The sequence below is a fragment of the Equus przewalskii genome, chromosome X (assembly GCF_037783145.1).
Source record: "Equus przewalskii isolate Varuska chromosome X, EquPr2, whole genome shotgun sequence".
Classification (NCBI taxonomy): domain Eukaryota; kingdom Metazoa; phylum Chordata; class Mammalia; order Perissodactyla; family Equidae; genus Equus; species Equus przewalskii.
The window spans coordinates 71308901-71326152 of NC_091863.1; the positions used below are offsets into that span (position 1 = coordinate 71308901).

General features: G+C 34.5%; 1 pseudogene; it reads right to left on the minus strand.

Moving 5' to 3' along the window:
• Positions 1-5390: 5390 nt before the first annotated feature.
• LOC103551327 (large ribosomal subunit protein uL11-like) lies at positions 5391-5915 on the minus strand (annotated as a pseudogene).
• Positions 5916-17252: the final 11337 nt, after the last annotated feature.

Below are 17252 nucleotides of genomic sequence, written 5' to 3' on the forward strand. Positions count from 1 at the left end.
GTGAAAATTCTTAGTCTTCACTGTATTCTAAGGAAAAAATATGTAGCATCCTTTGTACTTTTAGTCTTTTAAACAAAGATTTTTCTAATCTCATTTTTTAAATTATCTTTCAGCCAAAATAATTTCATGAGGTGAACTTGGATTACCCTATACTACTTATGTGAATAATACTAATTAACATATTCCGAGTTTACTTATCAAACCACATTTTGACATGATACAAATGTGTAGTTAAAATAACAGGCAAAATTTATTAGTTATATTAACTAATTGTATTGTGTGTTCTTATGCTGGCTGAAAAAGAAACCTCTTTCCACCCAGCATAAGAGAAATTGAAATGCCAAGTGTCTGGTGATATTATCACATAGGAAGAAAAAAGCGTTTTTATGATTACCCTGTAATTGAGAGAAATAAAGGACAGCCATATTTTCTCATTTGAACTCAATTTGCTTAAACCAGAAATTAAATGTCTTTGATATTACATTTTTTATCTAGGACATCATAGTGCAGTTTCTCTTTTCCTCAGATCCAATGCTTGGCATAAATGGCTCTGAGTATCTTCAGAGATGTGTATTTCTTGGGTCGGGAGGTGGGGTAGTATTGGTAATTACTGAGTCACTTCACATGTATACCTTACAAAGGGAGAATATCAGTCAAGTGAATCAAATGTCATGAAGATCAATGGTAACATCTGTTTAAATGCTCGTGCTACAATCTATGCTCTGTCTGTCTGACTAACCAGCTGTTAGAGATGTAATTTACAACAGGTACAACTGTAATCAAATTGGCAGTCTCAAAGCAATATGCCATTCAATTCAGGAAGGAGGGGAAAATTTCATTGTTAGAGTCACTATCATTCTGAAGTACACCAATTTTATTATGAATGAGATATGTGAGAAAAAAGGTCACTGGAAATGGTCAATATCTTGAGAAGATTTTCCTCTTTTGAGTGCCCTTGAATGCTGCTATCCTTTCTCAGGTCAGCAACAACCCTTCATTGTTACCACTGAGTACAGGGCTGTGACTTACATCAAATGAGATCATAAAGATGGGTTGAGTTTCTGGTGAATAGGTAACAGCAATGCTAGATCAGCCCTATGTTCTCACTAGCACTGGCTCCAGGAAAGTAATCTGCAGGCATTCTGTCTAGCAGAAAAAGGACCCAACCCAGCTCAATCATCTAAGTCTAAAGAGACTTCCATCAAGTCAAACTTTCAGCAGTCCACTTTCTCTAGTTTGTGCCTATTGGGACAATGCATTTTCTGGATTATAATTTTTTCTCCTCCTTCTATTAGTATTCCATTGGGACAATGGGAGTCAAAATATGACATACATAGATGAAAGAATAGTTCTAAACTATAGAGAATGAAGTGATCTTCATTATTTTTCTCCCGAGGAATAGAAATCTTAAACAACGATGTATTTCTCAGAAGTTTTGAGTCTTCAAAAGTCAACAGCTGCATTGCAGTATCCTGTGTGCTGAAGTAGTAAAGGAAATAATTGTTCAGCAAAGCGAATGAGCTTTACAGGCACATAAACAATTTTGCTTTTATTGTCATTTTCCCTTGTCTGCAAATGTCAGGCATTAAAATCCACTTTTGTGTTTTAGATATACATCAGCTCATTCACCATATTTCTTTGAAAACTAATGAACATTTTTCAGTCTTTATATATTTCATTTACTCAGTGTGGACAGGTTCCACGCTGACTTAGTGATGTAAAAGTGAAGCTAGGAGTTAAATAAAGTGTTAATTTAGATAATTAATTTTCTCATCCCTTCCTTAAGTACACATTTTTCAATCATTTCTTCTTTCAAGAGGCTTTGTATTTCAGGTTCTCCAAATGGCCTTTCTGTATGCAGTGTGCTAAGTTGATATGCTGAATCTCAAGTATTCAAATCATCTCTAAGATATCAATTTTAAATGGGAAGGAAAATGTTTAGAAAATAATGTTTAATTAAAAGAAAATTAACTTTTCTGATGAGCCTTATTGGGTAAATCCTTTTGTTTTTTTGAGAAAGATCAGCCCTGAGCTAACATCTGCCACCAATCTTCCTCTTTTTGCTGAGGAAGACTGGCCCTGAGCTAATCTTCACGCCCATCTTCCTCTATTCTATGTGGGATGCCTGTCACAGAATGGTTTGACAAGCTGATGCACAGGTACACACCCGGAATCCAAACTGGCGAACCCCAGGCCACCAAAGCAGAACGTGCGAACTTAACTGCTACGCCACCAGGCCGGCCCTGGGTAAATCATTCTTTTAAAGTCTTATGATCAACTTTAATAAAAAGTATCTCTGGCTTTGAAATTTCTACGTTTTTTAGACCATATGCATTTTAACAATTTTTGGGGGGATGTAATTTATATAGCATGCAATTCACTGATTTAAAGTCAAAATTCAATGATTTTTACATACTCATAGAGCTATGCAACTATCACCACAATCAATTGTAGAACATTTTCATCATCCCAAAAGGAAAGCTTGTACCATTATGCAGTCACTCCCCATTATTTCCCTCCCCCCAAACCCTGGCAACCACTAATATACTTTCTGTCTCAATGCATCTGCTGATTCTGGACATCTTATACAAATGGAATTATGTAACATAGTGTCTTTTGTGCCTGGCTTCTTTTACTTAGCATAATGTTTTCAAGTTTCAGCCATGTTACCACATGTATCAATACTTTATTTTTAATGCCAAATGATAGTCCTTTGAATAAATATTACATATTTAATTTATTCATTCATCAAATGATGGACATTTGGATTGTTTCTACTTTTTGGCTATTATAAATAAGGTTGCTAAGAACACTTGTGTAAGTTTTGTGTGGATGTGTGTTTTCATTACTCGGGTATATATGAAGAGGCAGAATAAATAAGCCATATGGTAACTTTATGTAATTTTTTTAGGAACAGCTCAATCGTTTTCCAAACATTTGTAAATGTAACGTTTTATATTCCCATAAGCAATGTATGAGAGTTACAATTTCTCTACATCCTCCCCAATACTTGTTATTGTACATCTTTTTATTCAGGCCATCCAGTGAATGTGAAATAGTATTTCCTTGTGCTTTTGATTTGTAATTCTCTAATGATTAATAAAATTGTGCTTTTTGTCACGTTCTTATTGCCATTTGTATATCGTCTTTGGGAAAGCTATTCAAACACTTTGCCATTTAAATTGGGTGATCTGTCTTTTTATTATACATTTATAAATGTTCTTTATACATTATGAGTAAAAGTGCCTCAGATATATGATTTGCTAATATTTTCTCATCTTCTGTGGGTTGTTTTTTAACTTTCTCAATAGTATTGTTTTCAGAACAAAAGTTATTCACTTTGGTGTGGTTAAATTTTTCTTTTTTTTTTTCTGTTGATTGTGCTTTCATGTTGTATGTAAGAAACCATTAGCTCATCCAAGGTCGTAGAGATTTATGCCTATGTTTCTTCTAAAATGCTTACATTTTAGCTCTTTCATTTGGTTTTATGGTCCATTTTGAGTCAATTATTGTGAATGTGTGGGGTAGAGGTCCAAATTCATTGTTTTGGATGTGGATATCCAGTGGTCCCAGCATGAAGTGTTGAAAAGATTATTCTCTCCCCATTGACTTGTCTTAGCACACTTGTCAAAAATGAATTGACCACAAATGTAAGGATTTGTGTTGGTACTCTAAATTCTAGTCTATTGATCTACATATATACATTTATACCAGTACCACAACTTCTCAATAAGCATAGCTTTGTATTAAGTTGTGAAATCAAGAAGCCTATCTCCAATTTTATTCTTTTTCAAGATTCTTTTAACTATTCTAGGTCTATTGAATTTCCATATGAATTTTAGAATCATCTTGACAATCGCCACAAAGAAGTCAGATGTGATTTTCATTAAGATTAAATTTAATTTGTAGATCAATTTAGGGAGTGTTGACATTGTAACAAAATTGTATTCTGATCCATGAACATATCATGACTTTCATTTATTTATTTTCTGGTATTTGGTATACAAGTCTTGTACTTCTTTTGCTAAATTTATTCCTAAGCATTTTATTCTTTTGAGGTTATTGTAAAACAAAAGGTTTAAATTTTATTTTGTGATTGCTCAGTGCAAATGTATAGAAATACAATTCATGATTGTGTATTGATTTTTTATTTTCAAATTTTTACTTTGAAATATTTTCAAGCTCTCAAAAAGTTGTATAAACAGTCTAAAGAATTCACATTTACCTTCACTCACCTTTTCTCATTGTTAACATTTTTCAAAATCTCAGTACAACTTGTAAAACCAAGACACTGACATTTATACAGTACTATTAAACAATTTACAGATCTTAAGTAGATTTTACTAATTGTCTTCCTAATGTATTCTTTCCAGCCCAGAATCATATCCAGAATTAAATATCACATTAATTACCACTATAATTAATCTCTCTTCCTATCTGGGAAAATTCCTCAGTTTTTGTCTGTCTTCTATGACCTTAATACTTGTGTGTGTGTGTGTACATGTGTACACATGTGTGTACATTTTTCTTACATTATTTCTTTTTTAACAGCTTTACTGAGGTATAATTGATATGCAAAGAACTACATATATTTAATGTATAAATTTGATGAGTTTGGACATATGCAAACATCAGTGATATTATCACAACTATAATGAGATTAGACACATCCAACACCTCCCAAAGTTTCTTTGTGTCCCTATTTTTAAATTGTTTGTTTGGTTTTGTTTGTGAGTGGTAAGAACACCTAACATCAGATCTATCCTCAACAAATTTTCAAGTGCACAATGCTGTATTTTTAACTATAGCCACTATGCTGTATAGCAGATATCTAGAACGTATTCATCTAGTGTAAATGAAATTTTCTACCCATTAAACAACAACTCCCCATTTCCACTTTCCCCAGCCAATGGAAACCACTATTTTATTCTCTGCTTCTATGAGTTCTATTTTAGATACCTCATATACGTGAAATCATGCAATATTTGTCCTTCTGTGATTGACTTATTTCCTGTAGCATAATGTCTTCCAGGTTCATCCATGTTGTTGCAAATGAAAGGATTTCCTTCTCTTTTTAAGGCTGAAAAGTATTCCATTGAATGTATATACAACATATTCTTTATCCTTTCATCTGTCAATGGACACTTGGATTGTTTTCCTTCTTGGCTACTGTGAATAGTGCTGCAATGAGTGTCTTAGTATGTTCAGGCTGCTATAACAAAATACCACAGAGTGGGTGGCTTACAGACAACAAACATCTATTTCCCACAGTTCTGGTGCGAAGAAGTCTGAGATCAGGGTATATTTCCACCAAAAGTGTACAAGAGTTTCAATTTTTTCACATCCTCACCAACACTTATCTTTTCATTTTTTCATTGTCAAATGATCCTTTATTGAAATATTTTCTTCTGTAGTTCTTCACTAGCTGGGAATTCCACTGCAGCATTGTTGAAGTCATCTATGATGTCCTGAGGGTGGTGGCCATCAACATTGCAAGCCACAGACTGGGAAGTCCCCAGGATCTCTTTAATGGTTCCAGAGAGTTCTCTTGCTTACAATTAGTGCTGCACCTGTCACGCAATGTTGACAGTCTCATAAAATGTGATATTCCACTGTGCTTAACGTCTTTCCACTTCTTTCTGTCGCTTGGTGGTTCCTTGAGTGCTTTGACGATCAGGGCAGAGGCAAAAGGGCCTACCTCAATCTAAGCCTGTCTGTTCTGAAGGTTCAGTTTCACTGTAATCTTCAGACCCTTCCAGTCACTAGTTGCCTTGGCCATGTCATCACAAACCTTTTCTGGAGACAGACCCAGGGGGCCTATCTTGGGGGTCAGAGCAGACATAGTACCGGATTTTCCCACTGGTGCACTTCAGGTACATGACTTTGATCTCCTTGGGGTTGAACTTCCGCAGCATGGTGGAGGTTTCTGGTGTCGGATGAACCAGGATTCGGGATGACCGAAGAAAGTTGCACCTTGGTCTCCGCCCAGCGGAAAGCTGAAAAGTTTTTTGTTTTTTTGATCATAGCTATCCTAACAGGTGTGAGGTGATACCTTGTTTGGTTTTATTTGCATTTCCCTGATAATTGGTGAAATTGAGCACCTTTTTATATACCTGTATATCTTTTTTGTAGAAATATCTATATCTTTTGCCCAGTTTTTAATTTTAATTGTATTACTTATTTTTGTTTTTTGCTATTGAGTGCAGGAGTTCCTTATATATTTTGGAAATTAACCCTTATTGGATATATGGTTTGCAAATATTTTCTCCAATTCTATTGGTTGCCATTTAATTCTATTGATTTGTTTTCTTTTGCTCTGTAGAAGCTTTTACTATTTTGAATAGGTTTTTAGTGAAATCTTTGGGATTTTCTATATATTCGATACTGCTATCTGAAAATAGAGTATTTTAATTATTTCTTTCCAAATTGGATGCTTTTTATTTGCTTGTTGGTTTCTTTTTACTTCCAAAATTTCCCTTGCTAGAATCCTATTACAATGTTGAATAAAAGTAATGAATGTAGACATCCTTGTATTTTTTCTGGTCCTATAACAAAAGTATTTGGTCTTTTATCTTTGTGACATTAGTTGTGGATATTTCATAAATGTCTTCTATTTGGTTGAGAAAGTTTGCTTTAGTCTTAGTTTGTTGAGTGTTTTTATCATGAAAGAATGTAGGATTTTATCAGATTTTTTTCTCTTTCTATTGAGATAACCATGTGGATTTTTGTTCATTAAATTAATATTTTGTATTATATTGATTTCAATATGCTGAACCAGTCTATCAATCCCGGGATAAATCTCACTTGATTGTGGTGTGTAATCCTTCTTATATATTACTAAATTAGGTCTGTTAGCATGTTCCTTAGTGTTTTGTGTCTATATTCATAAGACATATGGGTTTGTAGTATTATTTTCCTATTATATCTTTGTCTGCTTTTGTGTCAGGTTAATACTGAACTCACATAGTATATAACGGGAAGTGTTCTCACCTCTTCTGTTTTCTTGGAAGAATATGTGAAGAAAATTTTAATTCTTTAAATATTTCTTTGATTTCATCAGTGACAGTATCTGCTGCTTCAAGTTTTTTGATTAATAATTCAATCTCTTCATTATTATGGGTTTATTCTAATTTTTATTTATTCTTGAGTCAAGTTTGATCATTTGAGAGGTTTTTCTCAGCGGCTTATCTAATTTGTTTTTTATATACATTTTTGGTATACAAGCACTCATAGTATTCTTTTATGGGTCTTTTTTTTTCTCTAAGGACTTCATTGATGTCCCCTCTTTCATTCTTGATTTTAATAATTTCAGTATCCTCTTTTCTTTTCTTGGTCATTCTAGCTAAACGTTTAACAATTCTGTTGATCTTTTCAAAACACTAACTTTTAGTTTGATTGACACTCTCTATTGCTTTTCTATTCTCTATTTTATTTATTTCCATGTTAGACTTTATTATTCCCTTGCTTCCGCTTGGTTTGGCTTTTGTTTGCTCTTATTTTTCCAGTTTCTTAAGGGGAAGTTTTAAGTTATTGATTTGAGACCTTCCTTTTTTAATATAGACATTTATAGCTACAGATTTCCCTCTGAGCAATTCTCTAGGTGCTTCACATAAGTCTGATATGTTGTGTTTTCACTTCATTCTTTCATTCATCTCAAAGAGTTTTCTTTCTTTCTTTTTTTTTGAAAGATTGGCACCTGAGCTAATATCTGTTGCCAATCTTCTTTTTATCTTCTTCTTCTTATTCTCCCCAAAGCCCACCAGTACACAGTTGTATATTCTAGCTATAAGTCCTTCTGGTTGTGCTATGTGGGATGCTGCCTCAGCATGGCCTTACAAGTGGTGGCATGTCCATGCCCAGGATTCAAACTGGTGAAACCCTAGGCTGCTGACGTGGAGCACGTGAACTTAACCACTGGGCCATGGGGCTGCCTCCCTTCTTTGCTTATTTTATTTTTTTTTCTACTAAGGAGATCAGCCCTGAACTAACATCTGTGCCAATTTTTCTCCACTTTATATATGGCTTGCCACTACAGGATGGCTGATGAGTGGTGTAGGTCTGTGCCCAGGATCTGAACCCATGAACCTGGGCTGCCAAAACAGAGCACACAGAGCCCAACCACCACGCCATGGGGCTGTCCCCTCAAAGTGTTTTCTAATTGTCCTTATGATTTCCTCTTTGATTTTTTGGTTATTGAGGAGTGTGTTGTTTAATTTCTACATATTCATGTAATTCCAAAACTTCCTTCTATCTTGATTTCTAATTTAATTCCATTGCAGTCAGAAAACATACTTTGAATTATTTCAGTCCTCTTGAAATTATGAAATTTGTTTAATGGTCTAGTTTATCCTGGACATAGTTCCATATGTACATGAAAAAAAAGTGTAGTCATCTGACATTAGGTCCAGTTATTATATAGTGTTGTTCAAGTCTTCCTTTTCCTTGCTGATCTTCACTCCATATGTTCTGTCCATTATGGAAAATGAAGTATTCAGTCTACAATTATTATTGCAGCATTGTATATTTCTTTCTTCAATTCTGTCAGCTTTTGCTTCATCTTTTTTGGGCATGTTACTTGCATATGGATTTATAAGTATTATATCTATCTTCCTAACAGATTGACCCTTTTATCATTATGAAATGTCTATTTTATGCCTAGTAGCATTTTTGTTTTTAAAATAAATTTTATGTGATTATTATTATAGCCATTCCAGCTCTTTTATGATTGTGGTTTGCAAGGTATATCTTTTTCCTTGTATTTTCCAACCTATCTGTATATTTAAATCTACAGTATGTCTCATGTAGACGGCACATAGTTTGAACTACTTGTTTTAACCAATCTGACAATCTCTGTCTTTTGATAGGATTGTTTAAAATATTTCCATTTAATATTATTACTGATAAGGCTTGATTTACATATGCCATTTTGCGTTTTATTTTTTATATGACATGTATTTTTGTTTATTTAATCCTATTTCATTGCATTTTTTGAATTTAGTGCAATTTTTGTGTAAATCTTAATCCAGTCATGATTTTTAACTATAGCATTTTTAGTTATATTATCGGTGGTTGCTGTAAGGCTTACAATATATATCTTAACTTATCAGAGTCTACTTCAGATGTATACTAAATCAATTCCATTGAAATACAGATTGCTTTCTGCTCCATTCTCCTTCTTTTCTTCCTCTGGATCACCTACAATCTTTGTGTTGCATTTCCTAATTGAGTCGGATATTTCTTGGAGAATTTCTTCATTTCTTTTTAGTCTTAGTTTTCTCTCCTCATCCATTTGAAGCATTTCTATATTTCTGTCCTCAGTATTGCTGATTCGTTTCTCCATAATATCAGCTCTATTGTTCATAGGATCCATATTCTTTATCTCATTCATTGTGTTTTTCATCTCCAATATTTCTGATTGGTTCTTCTTTATAGTTTGAATCTCTTTTGTGAAGTAGCTCTTGAATTCATTGAACTATATGGATTTTCTTGTAACTCATTGCATTTTTTTATGATAGCTATTTTGAATTCTCTGTCATTTACATTATTTATGTGCCTTCAGGATTGATTTCTGGGTATTTGTCATTTTTCCTTCTGTTCTGGGGATTTAATATATTTTTTCATGCTGCTATATGATGTGGATTTGTGCTTCCACATTGTGGTAGTATTTGATCACTGCTTCCACCTGCCACCACTGGATGGAGGTCAAGAGCTGCTTATTCTGAGCCCACTGCAATCCATGGCACAGCTCCCAGTTGCTGATTTGAAGCAATGGGTAGGGGGGAGGGGTGCTTTCTTTCTCATGTGTGATCCTGGGGGCTTCTTGCTCTGCTCTCACTATCTGCTTGCCTGGGGTGTTAGTTTAATGAAGACACCTCCATGATAGCTAGTCACCTCTGTGTGGGGATTTCCCCCAAGGTGTGAGGGACCTCAAAGAGTGATGTTCCCATAGAGGGCCACCCCCTCACTTTTCCTGTTGCAGCCATGTGCTGTCTGTGGTTTGCTGCCCTTTGTGGAGGAAGAGAAGATTTTTCTTACCTCGAGGGCTGGGCTCCAGCACCTCCACCTTCCAACATTATGGCTGCATGTGTCTCTCAAATGTCTTTTGTGTTGTGCAGATATCTTCTGTTGGAATATGAGTGTGTTGTTGTATCATAGAGGGGAGAGTTTACAGGGATAGCTCACTTTACTATGATGCTGACATCACTCCCTATAATCTTATATTTTTAAAAATCTGAGAGAAGAAAGAAAAGCTGCTATATACTCAGAGTTTGTTATATTAAACTTCTTATTTATTCTATCTAGCTATCTTCATTTCTTCATCTGGCTATGTGTTAGCATCTGTTGTCATATTCTTAATAAAATATCTTTGTTCCCATCTGCCTCCTTGTACTATTATTATGATATAAATTATATTTCCATATATTATAGGTCCAACAATACAGTCGTATTCTTATTCTTTTATGCAGTTTTTTAAAAATCAGTTAACAGAAAAAAGGAAAATATGCAATGACTGTCTTTTTTAATTAACTACATAATTATCTTTACAAGTGCTCTTTTTATTTTAATATATGTGTGGATTAAAGTTACTCTCTGTTATTATTGCTTTCATGTTGAATAACTTTCTTTACTATATCTCATTAGGCAGGTCTGTTAGGAATGAATTCTCTCCATTTTTGTTTATCAGAAAATAGCTTCATTTTTGGAACAGTGTTTTGCTTGATATAAAATTCTTGATTACTTGATTGACTCTTTATTATTTTTCGCTTTCACCACATTGTCCCACTGCCTTCTGGCCTCTATTGTTTCTGATGATGTCAGACATTATTCATACCTTGTACATGATGAATTATTTTTCTTTTGCCACTTTTAAGATTTTCTCTTTGTCTTTGTTTTCACTATTTTTACTATGAAGTGTTTAGATGTGGATCTCTTTGTGTTTATCATATCTGAAGCTTGTTGAGCTTCTTGGAAGGCTAAATAAAAGTTTATCATCAAATTTGAAATGTTGTCAGCCATTATGTTTTCAAATATCTTTTCTGTCTCTTGCTTTCTCTTCTCTCCTCTGTTACGTCAATTAGGCATACATCAGTGAGCCTGCTAATTAATTTTTCATTTTGGTTATTTTACTTTTCAATTCCAGTATTTCCATTTAGTTCTTTTATATAATTTGTATTTGTTGATATTTTTTAGTTGATGAAATATCACTATCATACATTTTTTGATATTTTTAGCATTATTTTCCTTTGGTTTATTGAATATGTTTATAATAGCTGCTTTGAAGTTTTTGTCTGTTAAGTTGCAGTATCTGTGTAGCTCAATGGCTTTCTATTTCCTGGCTTTTTCCCTGTGTATGAGTTTCAATTTCCTGTATTTTTGACTATCTCATATTTTCTTTGTATTATCTAGAACACCAGTTTCAACTAAAAAATATGAGATTTTCAAAGATACAGGAAAGGGGGAATTATTATAATTTTCTCTTTTTGTTGTTGTTGTTATTGTTCATTTGCTTACTGACTTGGCTGAATTAATTCTGCAAAGTCTATTTCCCCAACAGTGAGTAGCCTCTGATGTACTTACTGATGTTTTTCCCATTTGTATCTTTTAGCCTGGCTACATGGAATCATCCCTAGGTCAATTTATGCCAGATATTCATCAAAGATTGGGCTTAAGCCCTCTCAGGCTGTTATACTTTTACGTTTCTCCTTTAGAGGTGTGTGACTAATTATCATAATTCAGGAAGTTTATGTCACATACTTTTTTGCCCCATATATAGGCAGAGACTAGCAGCTTGGAGTTTCTCTCTCTGATAGCTCCTGCAAGGGTACTCCCTTAGGCAGGTATGACTGATATGGCTTCTAAGTCTGGCATTTTAGGAGTCTTCCCTGGGTCAAAGCAGCTTATTGTTCACTGTTTTCCCAGAGACTATTTTTAAACCCCTTATGCCTGTGTGGCTTCCTTGATATGTTGATGGGTCTGTTTGTGGTTTGGGTAATAATTTCAGTTCTGCACTATATCTTGTTCTAATTGCTCCTTGGTGCCATCTGATGCTTGTGTACAGCATTCCCAACACCCATAATTAACTTTCATCCCAGGAGGAATCTTCTTGAATGTCGTTTTCCCTAGCTCTTTTCATTAAGCTTCTGAGTTCTCTGCCATTTTCTATTACCAGAAAGCTACTATCCTCCTCTTCAACATTATCCACTAAAATCTCTTTTGTTTACAATCATGTCCTCAAGCATATAGTTCTCCACTCTGTTTCAAATAAAATCAGTCTCCTCAGGCAGTGCTGTTGAGCTATTGGTTCCTACATCCTCCCTTTTGCCCTGGGCAGAACTCCTGAAACAATGTCTTGAAGTTGCTGTTGGGACCTGATTCACCTGAAGTTATGTCCACACTGTATAACTGAGCACCGTATAGAGAAATTATTTATTCTTCGTGGGTTGCCCCTTCTGTTGTAGAGCTTCCACCCTAAAATAAGCTCTGGTTGGAGTGGATTTGGCTCCAGCATTCTTGCTGTGCTTTTCCTGGAGTAGAACTTCTGTCCAATAGGAATGACCTGGGTAGGAAAGGGAGGCCAGTTCTCTGTGCCATGTCTGCCCAGAATAGTGCTTCTGCAATATGTATTGGGGAGTATGGCAAAGGCCAGCAGCCTGTCCATCCCAGGATGAAAGCATAGGCACAGACTGGGAACTGGAGGAAGAGGAAGCCTCTGTCTTCTTGGCTGTACACTCTTAGTGTAGAGCTTCTCTTTACCAAGCTGAGAGGCAGGATAATGGAGGAAGTCATACCTCAAATCCCACAGACTAATGCAGATCTTACTGAGTTTTATTAATATTGGAAAAAATGTTTCTCCATTTGTTGTATGCCCCTAGAACAATTAACATATTTAAAATGCTTGCCTTGTTGAAAATAATTTTTACTGTTTACATTCTTGTTTTGCTGGGGAAAGTGTGTGCAGAGTTTCCTATTCTCCTATTCCAGAAGGTACACCTGATAATTCTTCTTGAAATGTTAATAACAGCTCTAAACATCAAAGCAAATCAATGAAGTCTAAATGATCCATCAGAAAGCAATTATTATAACAAATATTATATGAAGTTTCTTAAAGAAAAATATTATATTTTAAAAATTGAGTTTCAATTTCAATGTCTTTGTCATAACTGAATTATAAAAAGAGGAACATTTTATCCACAATCACTAATTAACTCTCACATGCAGCCTAAGCACCTTTATTTGTATATAGCATTTTAAGTCTATCTATCTCTATTACAAGTAGAGAATTATAACTTGTGATATAAACACTTTGAATTTATGAAATAGGGCTTGATTTCAAGGCAAGTATAAGGGGTGTGTTTACTCTAATGGAGGCTGCTCATTGTGGTAAAAGACACTGCCCTGCATATTATAGTACAGTGTAGTAAGGCCAGTAGAAGATTTTTACTTTCTAGTGAGGAATAAGACAGAAATAAATGAAAGAAAATTAATATGCAAACTTTCTTATGCTATTAATTGGAAGATGCACCTTTTCCTTCTCATATATTATGCTTACTTAAAATCAGGTATTTTATCTTCCATAAAAACAAAAACTAAAACTCATAAAATCAGTGCTTATAAAGAAATAGAAAATCTGAACAGACCAATTAGTAGTAAGGAAATAGTAATAAAAATCCTCCAAAGAAAGAAAAGTCCAGGACCAGATGGCTTCACTGATGAATTCCACCAAATATTTAAATAAGAATTAATACCAATCATTTTCAAACTCTTTCAAAGAACAGAAGAGGAAGGAACATTTTTAGAACTCATTGTACTAGGTCAGCATTAGCCTGACACAAAAACCAGACAAGGATATCGGAAGAAAAGAAAGTCACAGGCCAATATACCTGATGAATATAGATGCAAAAGTCCTCAATAAAATATTAGCAACTAAATTCAACAGTATATTAAAAGGATCTATAAGGGAGGAAGATAATTCTTCTACCCTCTAGGTCCTTCTGGATGGCTTAAGAATTAAATTGACAAGAGACAGAATAACAGGAGAAAATCCAAAAAAGCTTTATAGCATATAAACTTGGGAGAAACCCAGGAAAATTGAGCAACGCACCAGAATGGCCAAAGCTGCCACCATCTTCAGGTAAAGACAAAGAAGGATGTTAGGGGTAGTGGTTTGGGACTTCAAGGGGGAGGAAGGCAATTCACATGGAAATGGAAAAGTGAACGTTTGGTAGATAGAACTTTGATAAGAGTGGGCTTAACAAGTACCCTCACAGTCTATCGATACCCAGAGTTGTCTATGGTGATAGCCTGTTCTGAGACAGACCTTCTATCTTAAATTCTTTTAGGCTGTTAGAGGGAAGGTCAAATTTCTTTCCGAGTCTTTTGTTCTAAAAATAATCAATGCAAAGAGACAGATTTTTCGGTGGGCAATTCTGATCCCTCACAGATCGTACAGCACGATCAAACAAGATCTATTCCAGGGATGTAAGGATGTTTCAATTCTCCAAATCCATCAATATGATATACTACATTAATAAAATGAAGGATAAAAATCATATGATCATCTCCATAGTTGCAAAAAAACTTTTGACAAAATTCAACATCCTTTCATGATAAAAACTCTCGAAGAACTGGGTTAAAAGAAACATACCTCCACCTAATAAAGGCCATATATGACAAGCCCACAGCTAACATCACACTCAAAAGTGAAAAGCTGAAAATTTTCCCTCTAATATTAGGAACAAGGCAAGGATGCCCACTCTCACCACTTTATTTCAACATAATACTGCAAGTCCCAGCAGAACTATTAGGCAAGACAAAGAAATAAAAGGCATCCAAATTGGAAAAGAAGAAGTAAAATTGCCTTTATTTTCACATGACATGATATTATATGTAGAAAACCCTAAAGACTTTACCAAAAATCCATTAAATCTAACAAATAAATTCAGTAAAGTTGCAAGGTACAAAATCAAGATGCAAAAATCATTTGCATTTCTATACACTAAAAATGAACTATTAGGAAAATAAATTAAGAAGAAATCCCATTTATAGCAGCATAAAAAATAATGAAATACTTAGAAATAAATTTAACCAAGGAGGTGAAAGAGCTGTACACTGAAAACTGTAAAATATTGATGAAAGAAATTGAAAAAGATACCAACAAATGCAAAGATACTCCATGCTCATGGACAAGAAGAATTAATGGCAAAATGTCAATACTACCCAAAGCAATCTACACATTCAATGAAATCTTCATCAAAATTACAATCGAATTTTTTCACAGAAATAGAAAAAAAATCCTAAAATTTGTATAGAACCACAAGATTCCAAACAGTGAAAAGCATTACACTTCCGGATTTCAAACTATCTTACAAAGCTATAGCCATCAAAACAATTTATCTTGGCATAAAAGGAGACTCATAAACGAATGAAGTAGAATGGAAACCCCAGAAATAACCCATTGCATACATAGTTAATTAATGTATGACAAAGGTGCTTAGAATATAAATGGGGCAATGATAGTCTCTTCAATACATGGTGCTGGGAAAACTGGATAGCCACATGCAAAAGAACAAAACTGGACCACTATGTTATACCATACACAAAAATCAACTCAAAAGATTAAAGACTTGAATGTAGAACCTGGAATCATAAAACTCCTAGAAGAGAAGATAGAGGTAAGCTCCTTGACATCAATCTTGACAATGAATTTTTCGATTTGACCTCAAAAGCAAAGGCAACAAAAGCAAATATAAAGATGTGAAACTATATCAAATTAAAAAGCTTCTTCACAGCAAAGGAAACCATCAACAAAGTGAAAAGGCAATCTACAGAATAGGAGGAAATATTTGAAAATAATATATCTTATAAGGGCTTAATATCCAAAATGCATAAAGAACTCATACAACTCAATAGCAAAAGAATACAAATAATCTGATTAAAAAAATAGAGAAACGGAATAGATATTTTTCCAAAGAAGACATACAAATGGCCAACAGGTATATGGAAAGGTGTTCAACATTACTAATCATTAGGGAAATGCAAATCAAAACCACAATGAGATTTCACCTCACACCTGTTAGAATGGCTATCATCAAAAAGATAAGTGAGGTGCATTAGCGAGAATGTGGAGAAATTGGAACCCGCGTACACTGTTGGTGGGAATTCAAAATGGTGCCGGTGCTATAGAAAACAGTATAGGAGTTTCTCAAAAAATTAAAAATAGAACTATTGTACGATCCAGCTACTCCACTTCTGGATATATTTCCAAAGGAAATGTAGACAGGATCTCAAAGTGATATCTGCACTGCTAAGGTTCAGTGCAGCATTATTCACAATAGCCAAAATATGGAAACAATTTAAGTGCCCATCGATTGGTAAATGGCAAAAGAAGATGTGGTATGTACGCATATACTACGGAATACTGTTCAGCCATGAGAAAGAATGAAATTCTGCCATTTGTGAGAACATGGATAGACCTCGGGGACATTATTCTAAGTAAAATAAGACAGACAGACAAAGACAAATAGTGTATGATGTTACTTATATGTGGAATCTAAAATAGCCAAACTCATAGAAACAGAGATGTGAATGGTGGTTACCAGGAGCTGGAGGATGAGGGAAAGTAGAGATGTTGGTCAAAGAGTATAAATTTCCAGTTATAACATAAATAAGTTGTGGGGATCTAATGTACAGCATAGTGATGAGAGCTAATAATACTGTAGTGTGTACTTGAAAGTTACTGAGAGTGAATCTTTTTGTAATAATACTGTATTGTGTACTTGAAAGTTGCTGAGAGCAACTGAGAAAGTTGCTGAGATTTAAATCCTAAATCTCACCACAAAAAATAAGTGGTAATTATATTACATGATACAGGTATGAGCTATTATGGTGGTAATCATTTTGCTATATACATGTATTAAATAATCACATTGTGTACCTTAAACTTACACAATGTTAGATGTCAATTATATCTCAATAAAGCTGGAAATAAATCACTGGTTCATCATTAAAAAATCAAGGAAAAGAAGCAGTTTTTAAAATGCCTTTTAGGGGGCCGGCTCTGTGGCCAAGTGGTTAAGTTCGCACGCTGCACTGCAGCGGCCCAGAGTTCGGATCCTGGACTCAGACATGGCACCGCTCGTCAGGCCACATTGAGGCGACGTCCCACATCCCACAACTAGAAGGACCTGCAACTAAGATTACAACTGTGTACGGGGCGAGATGGGGAGATAAAGCAGAAAAAAAAAAAAAAAAAA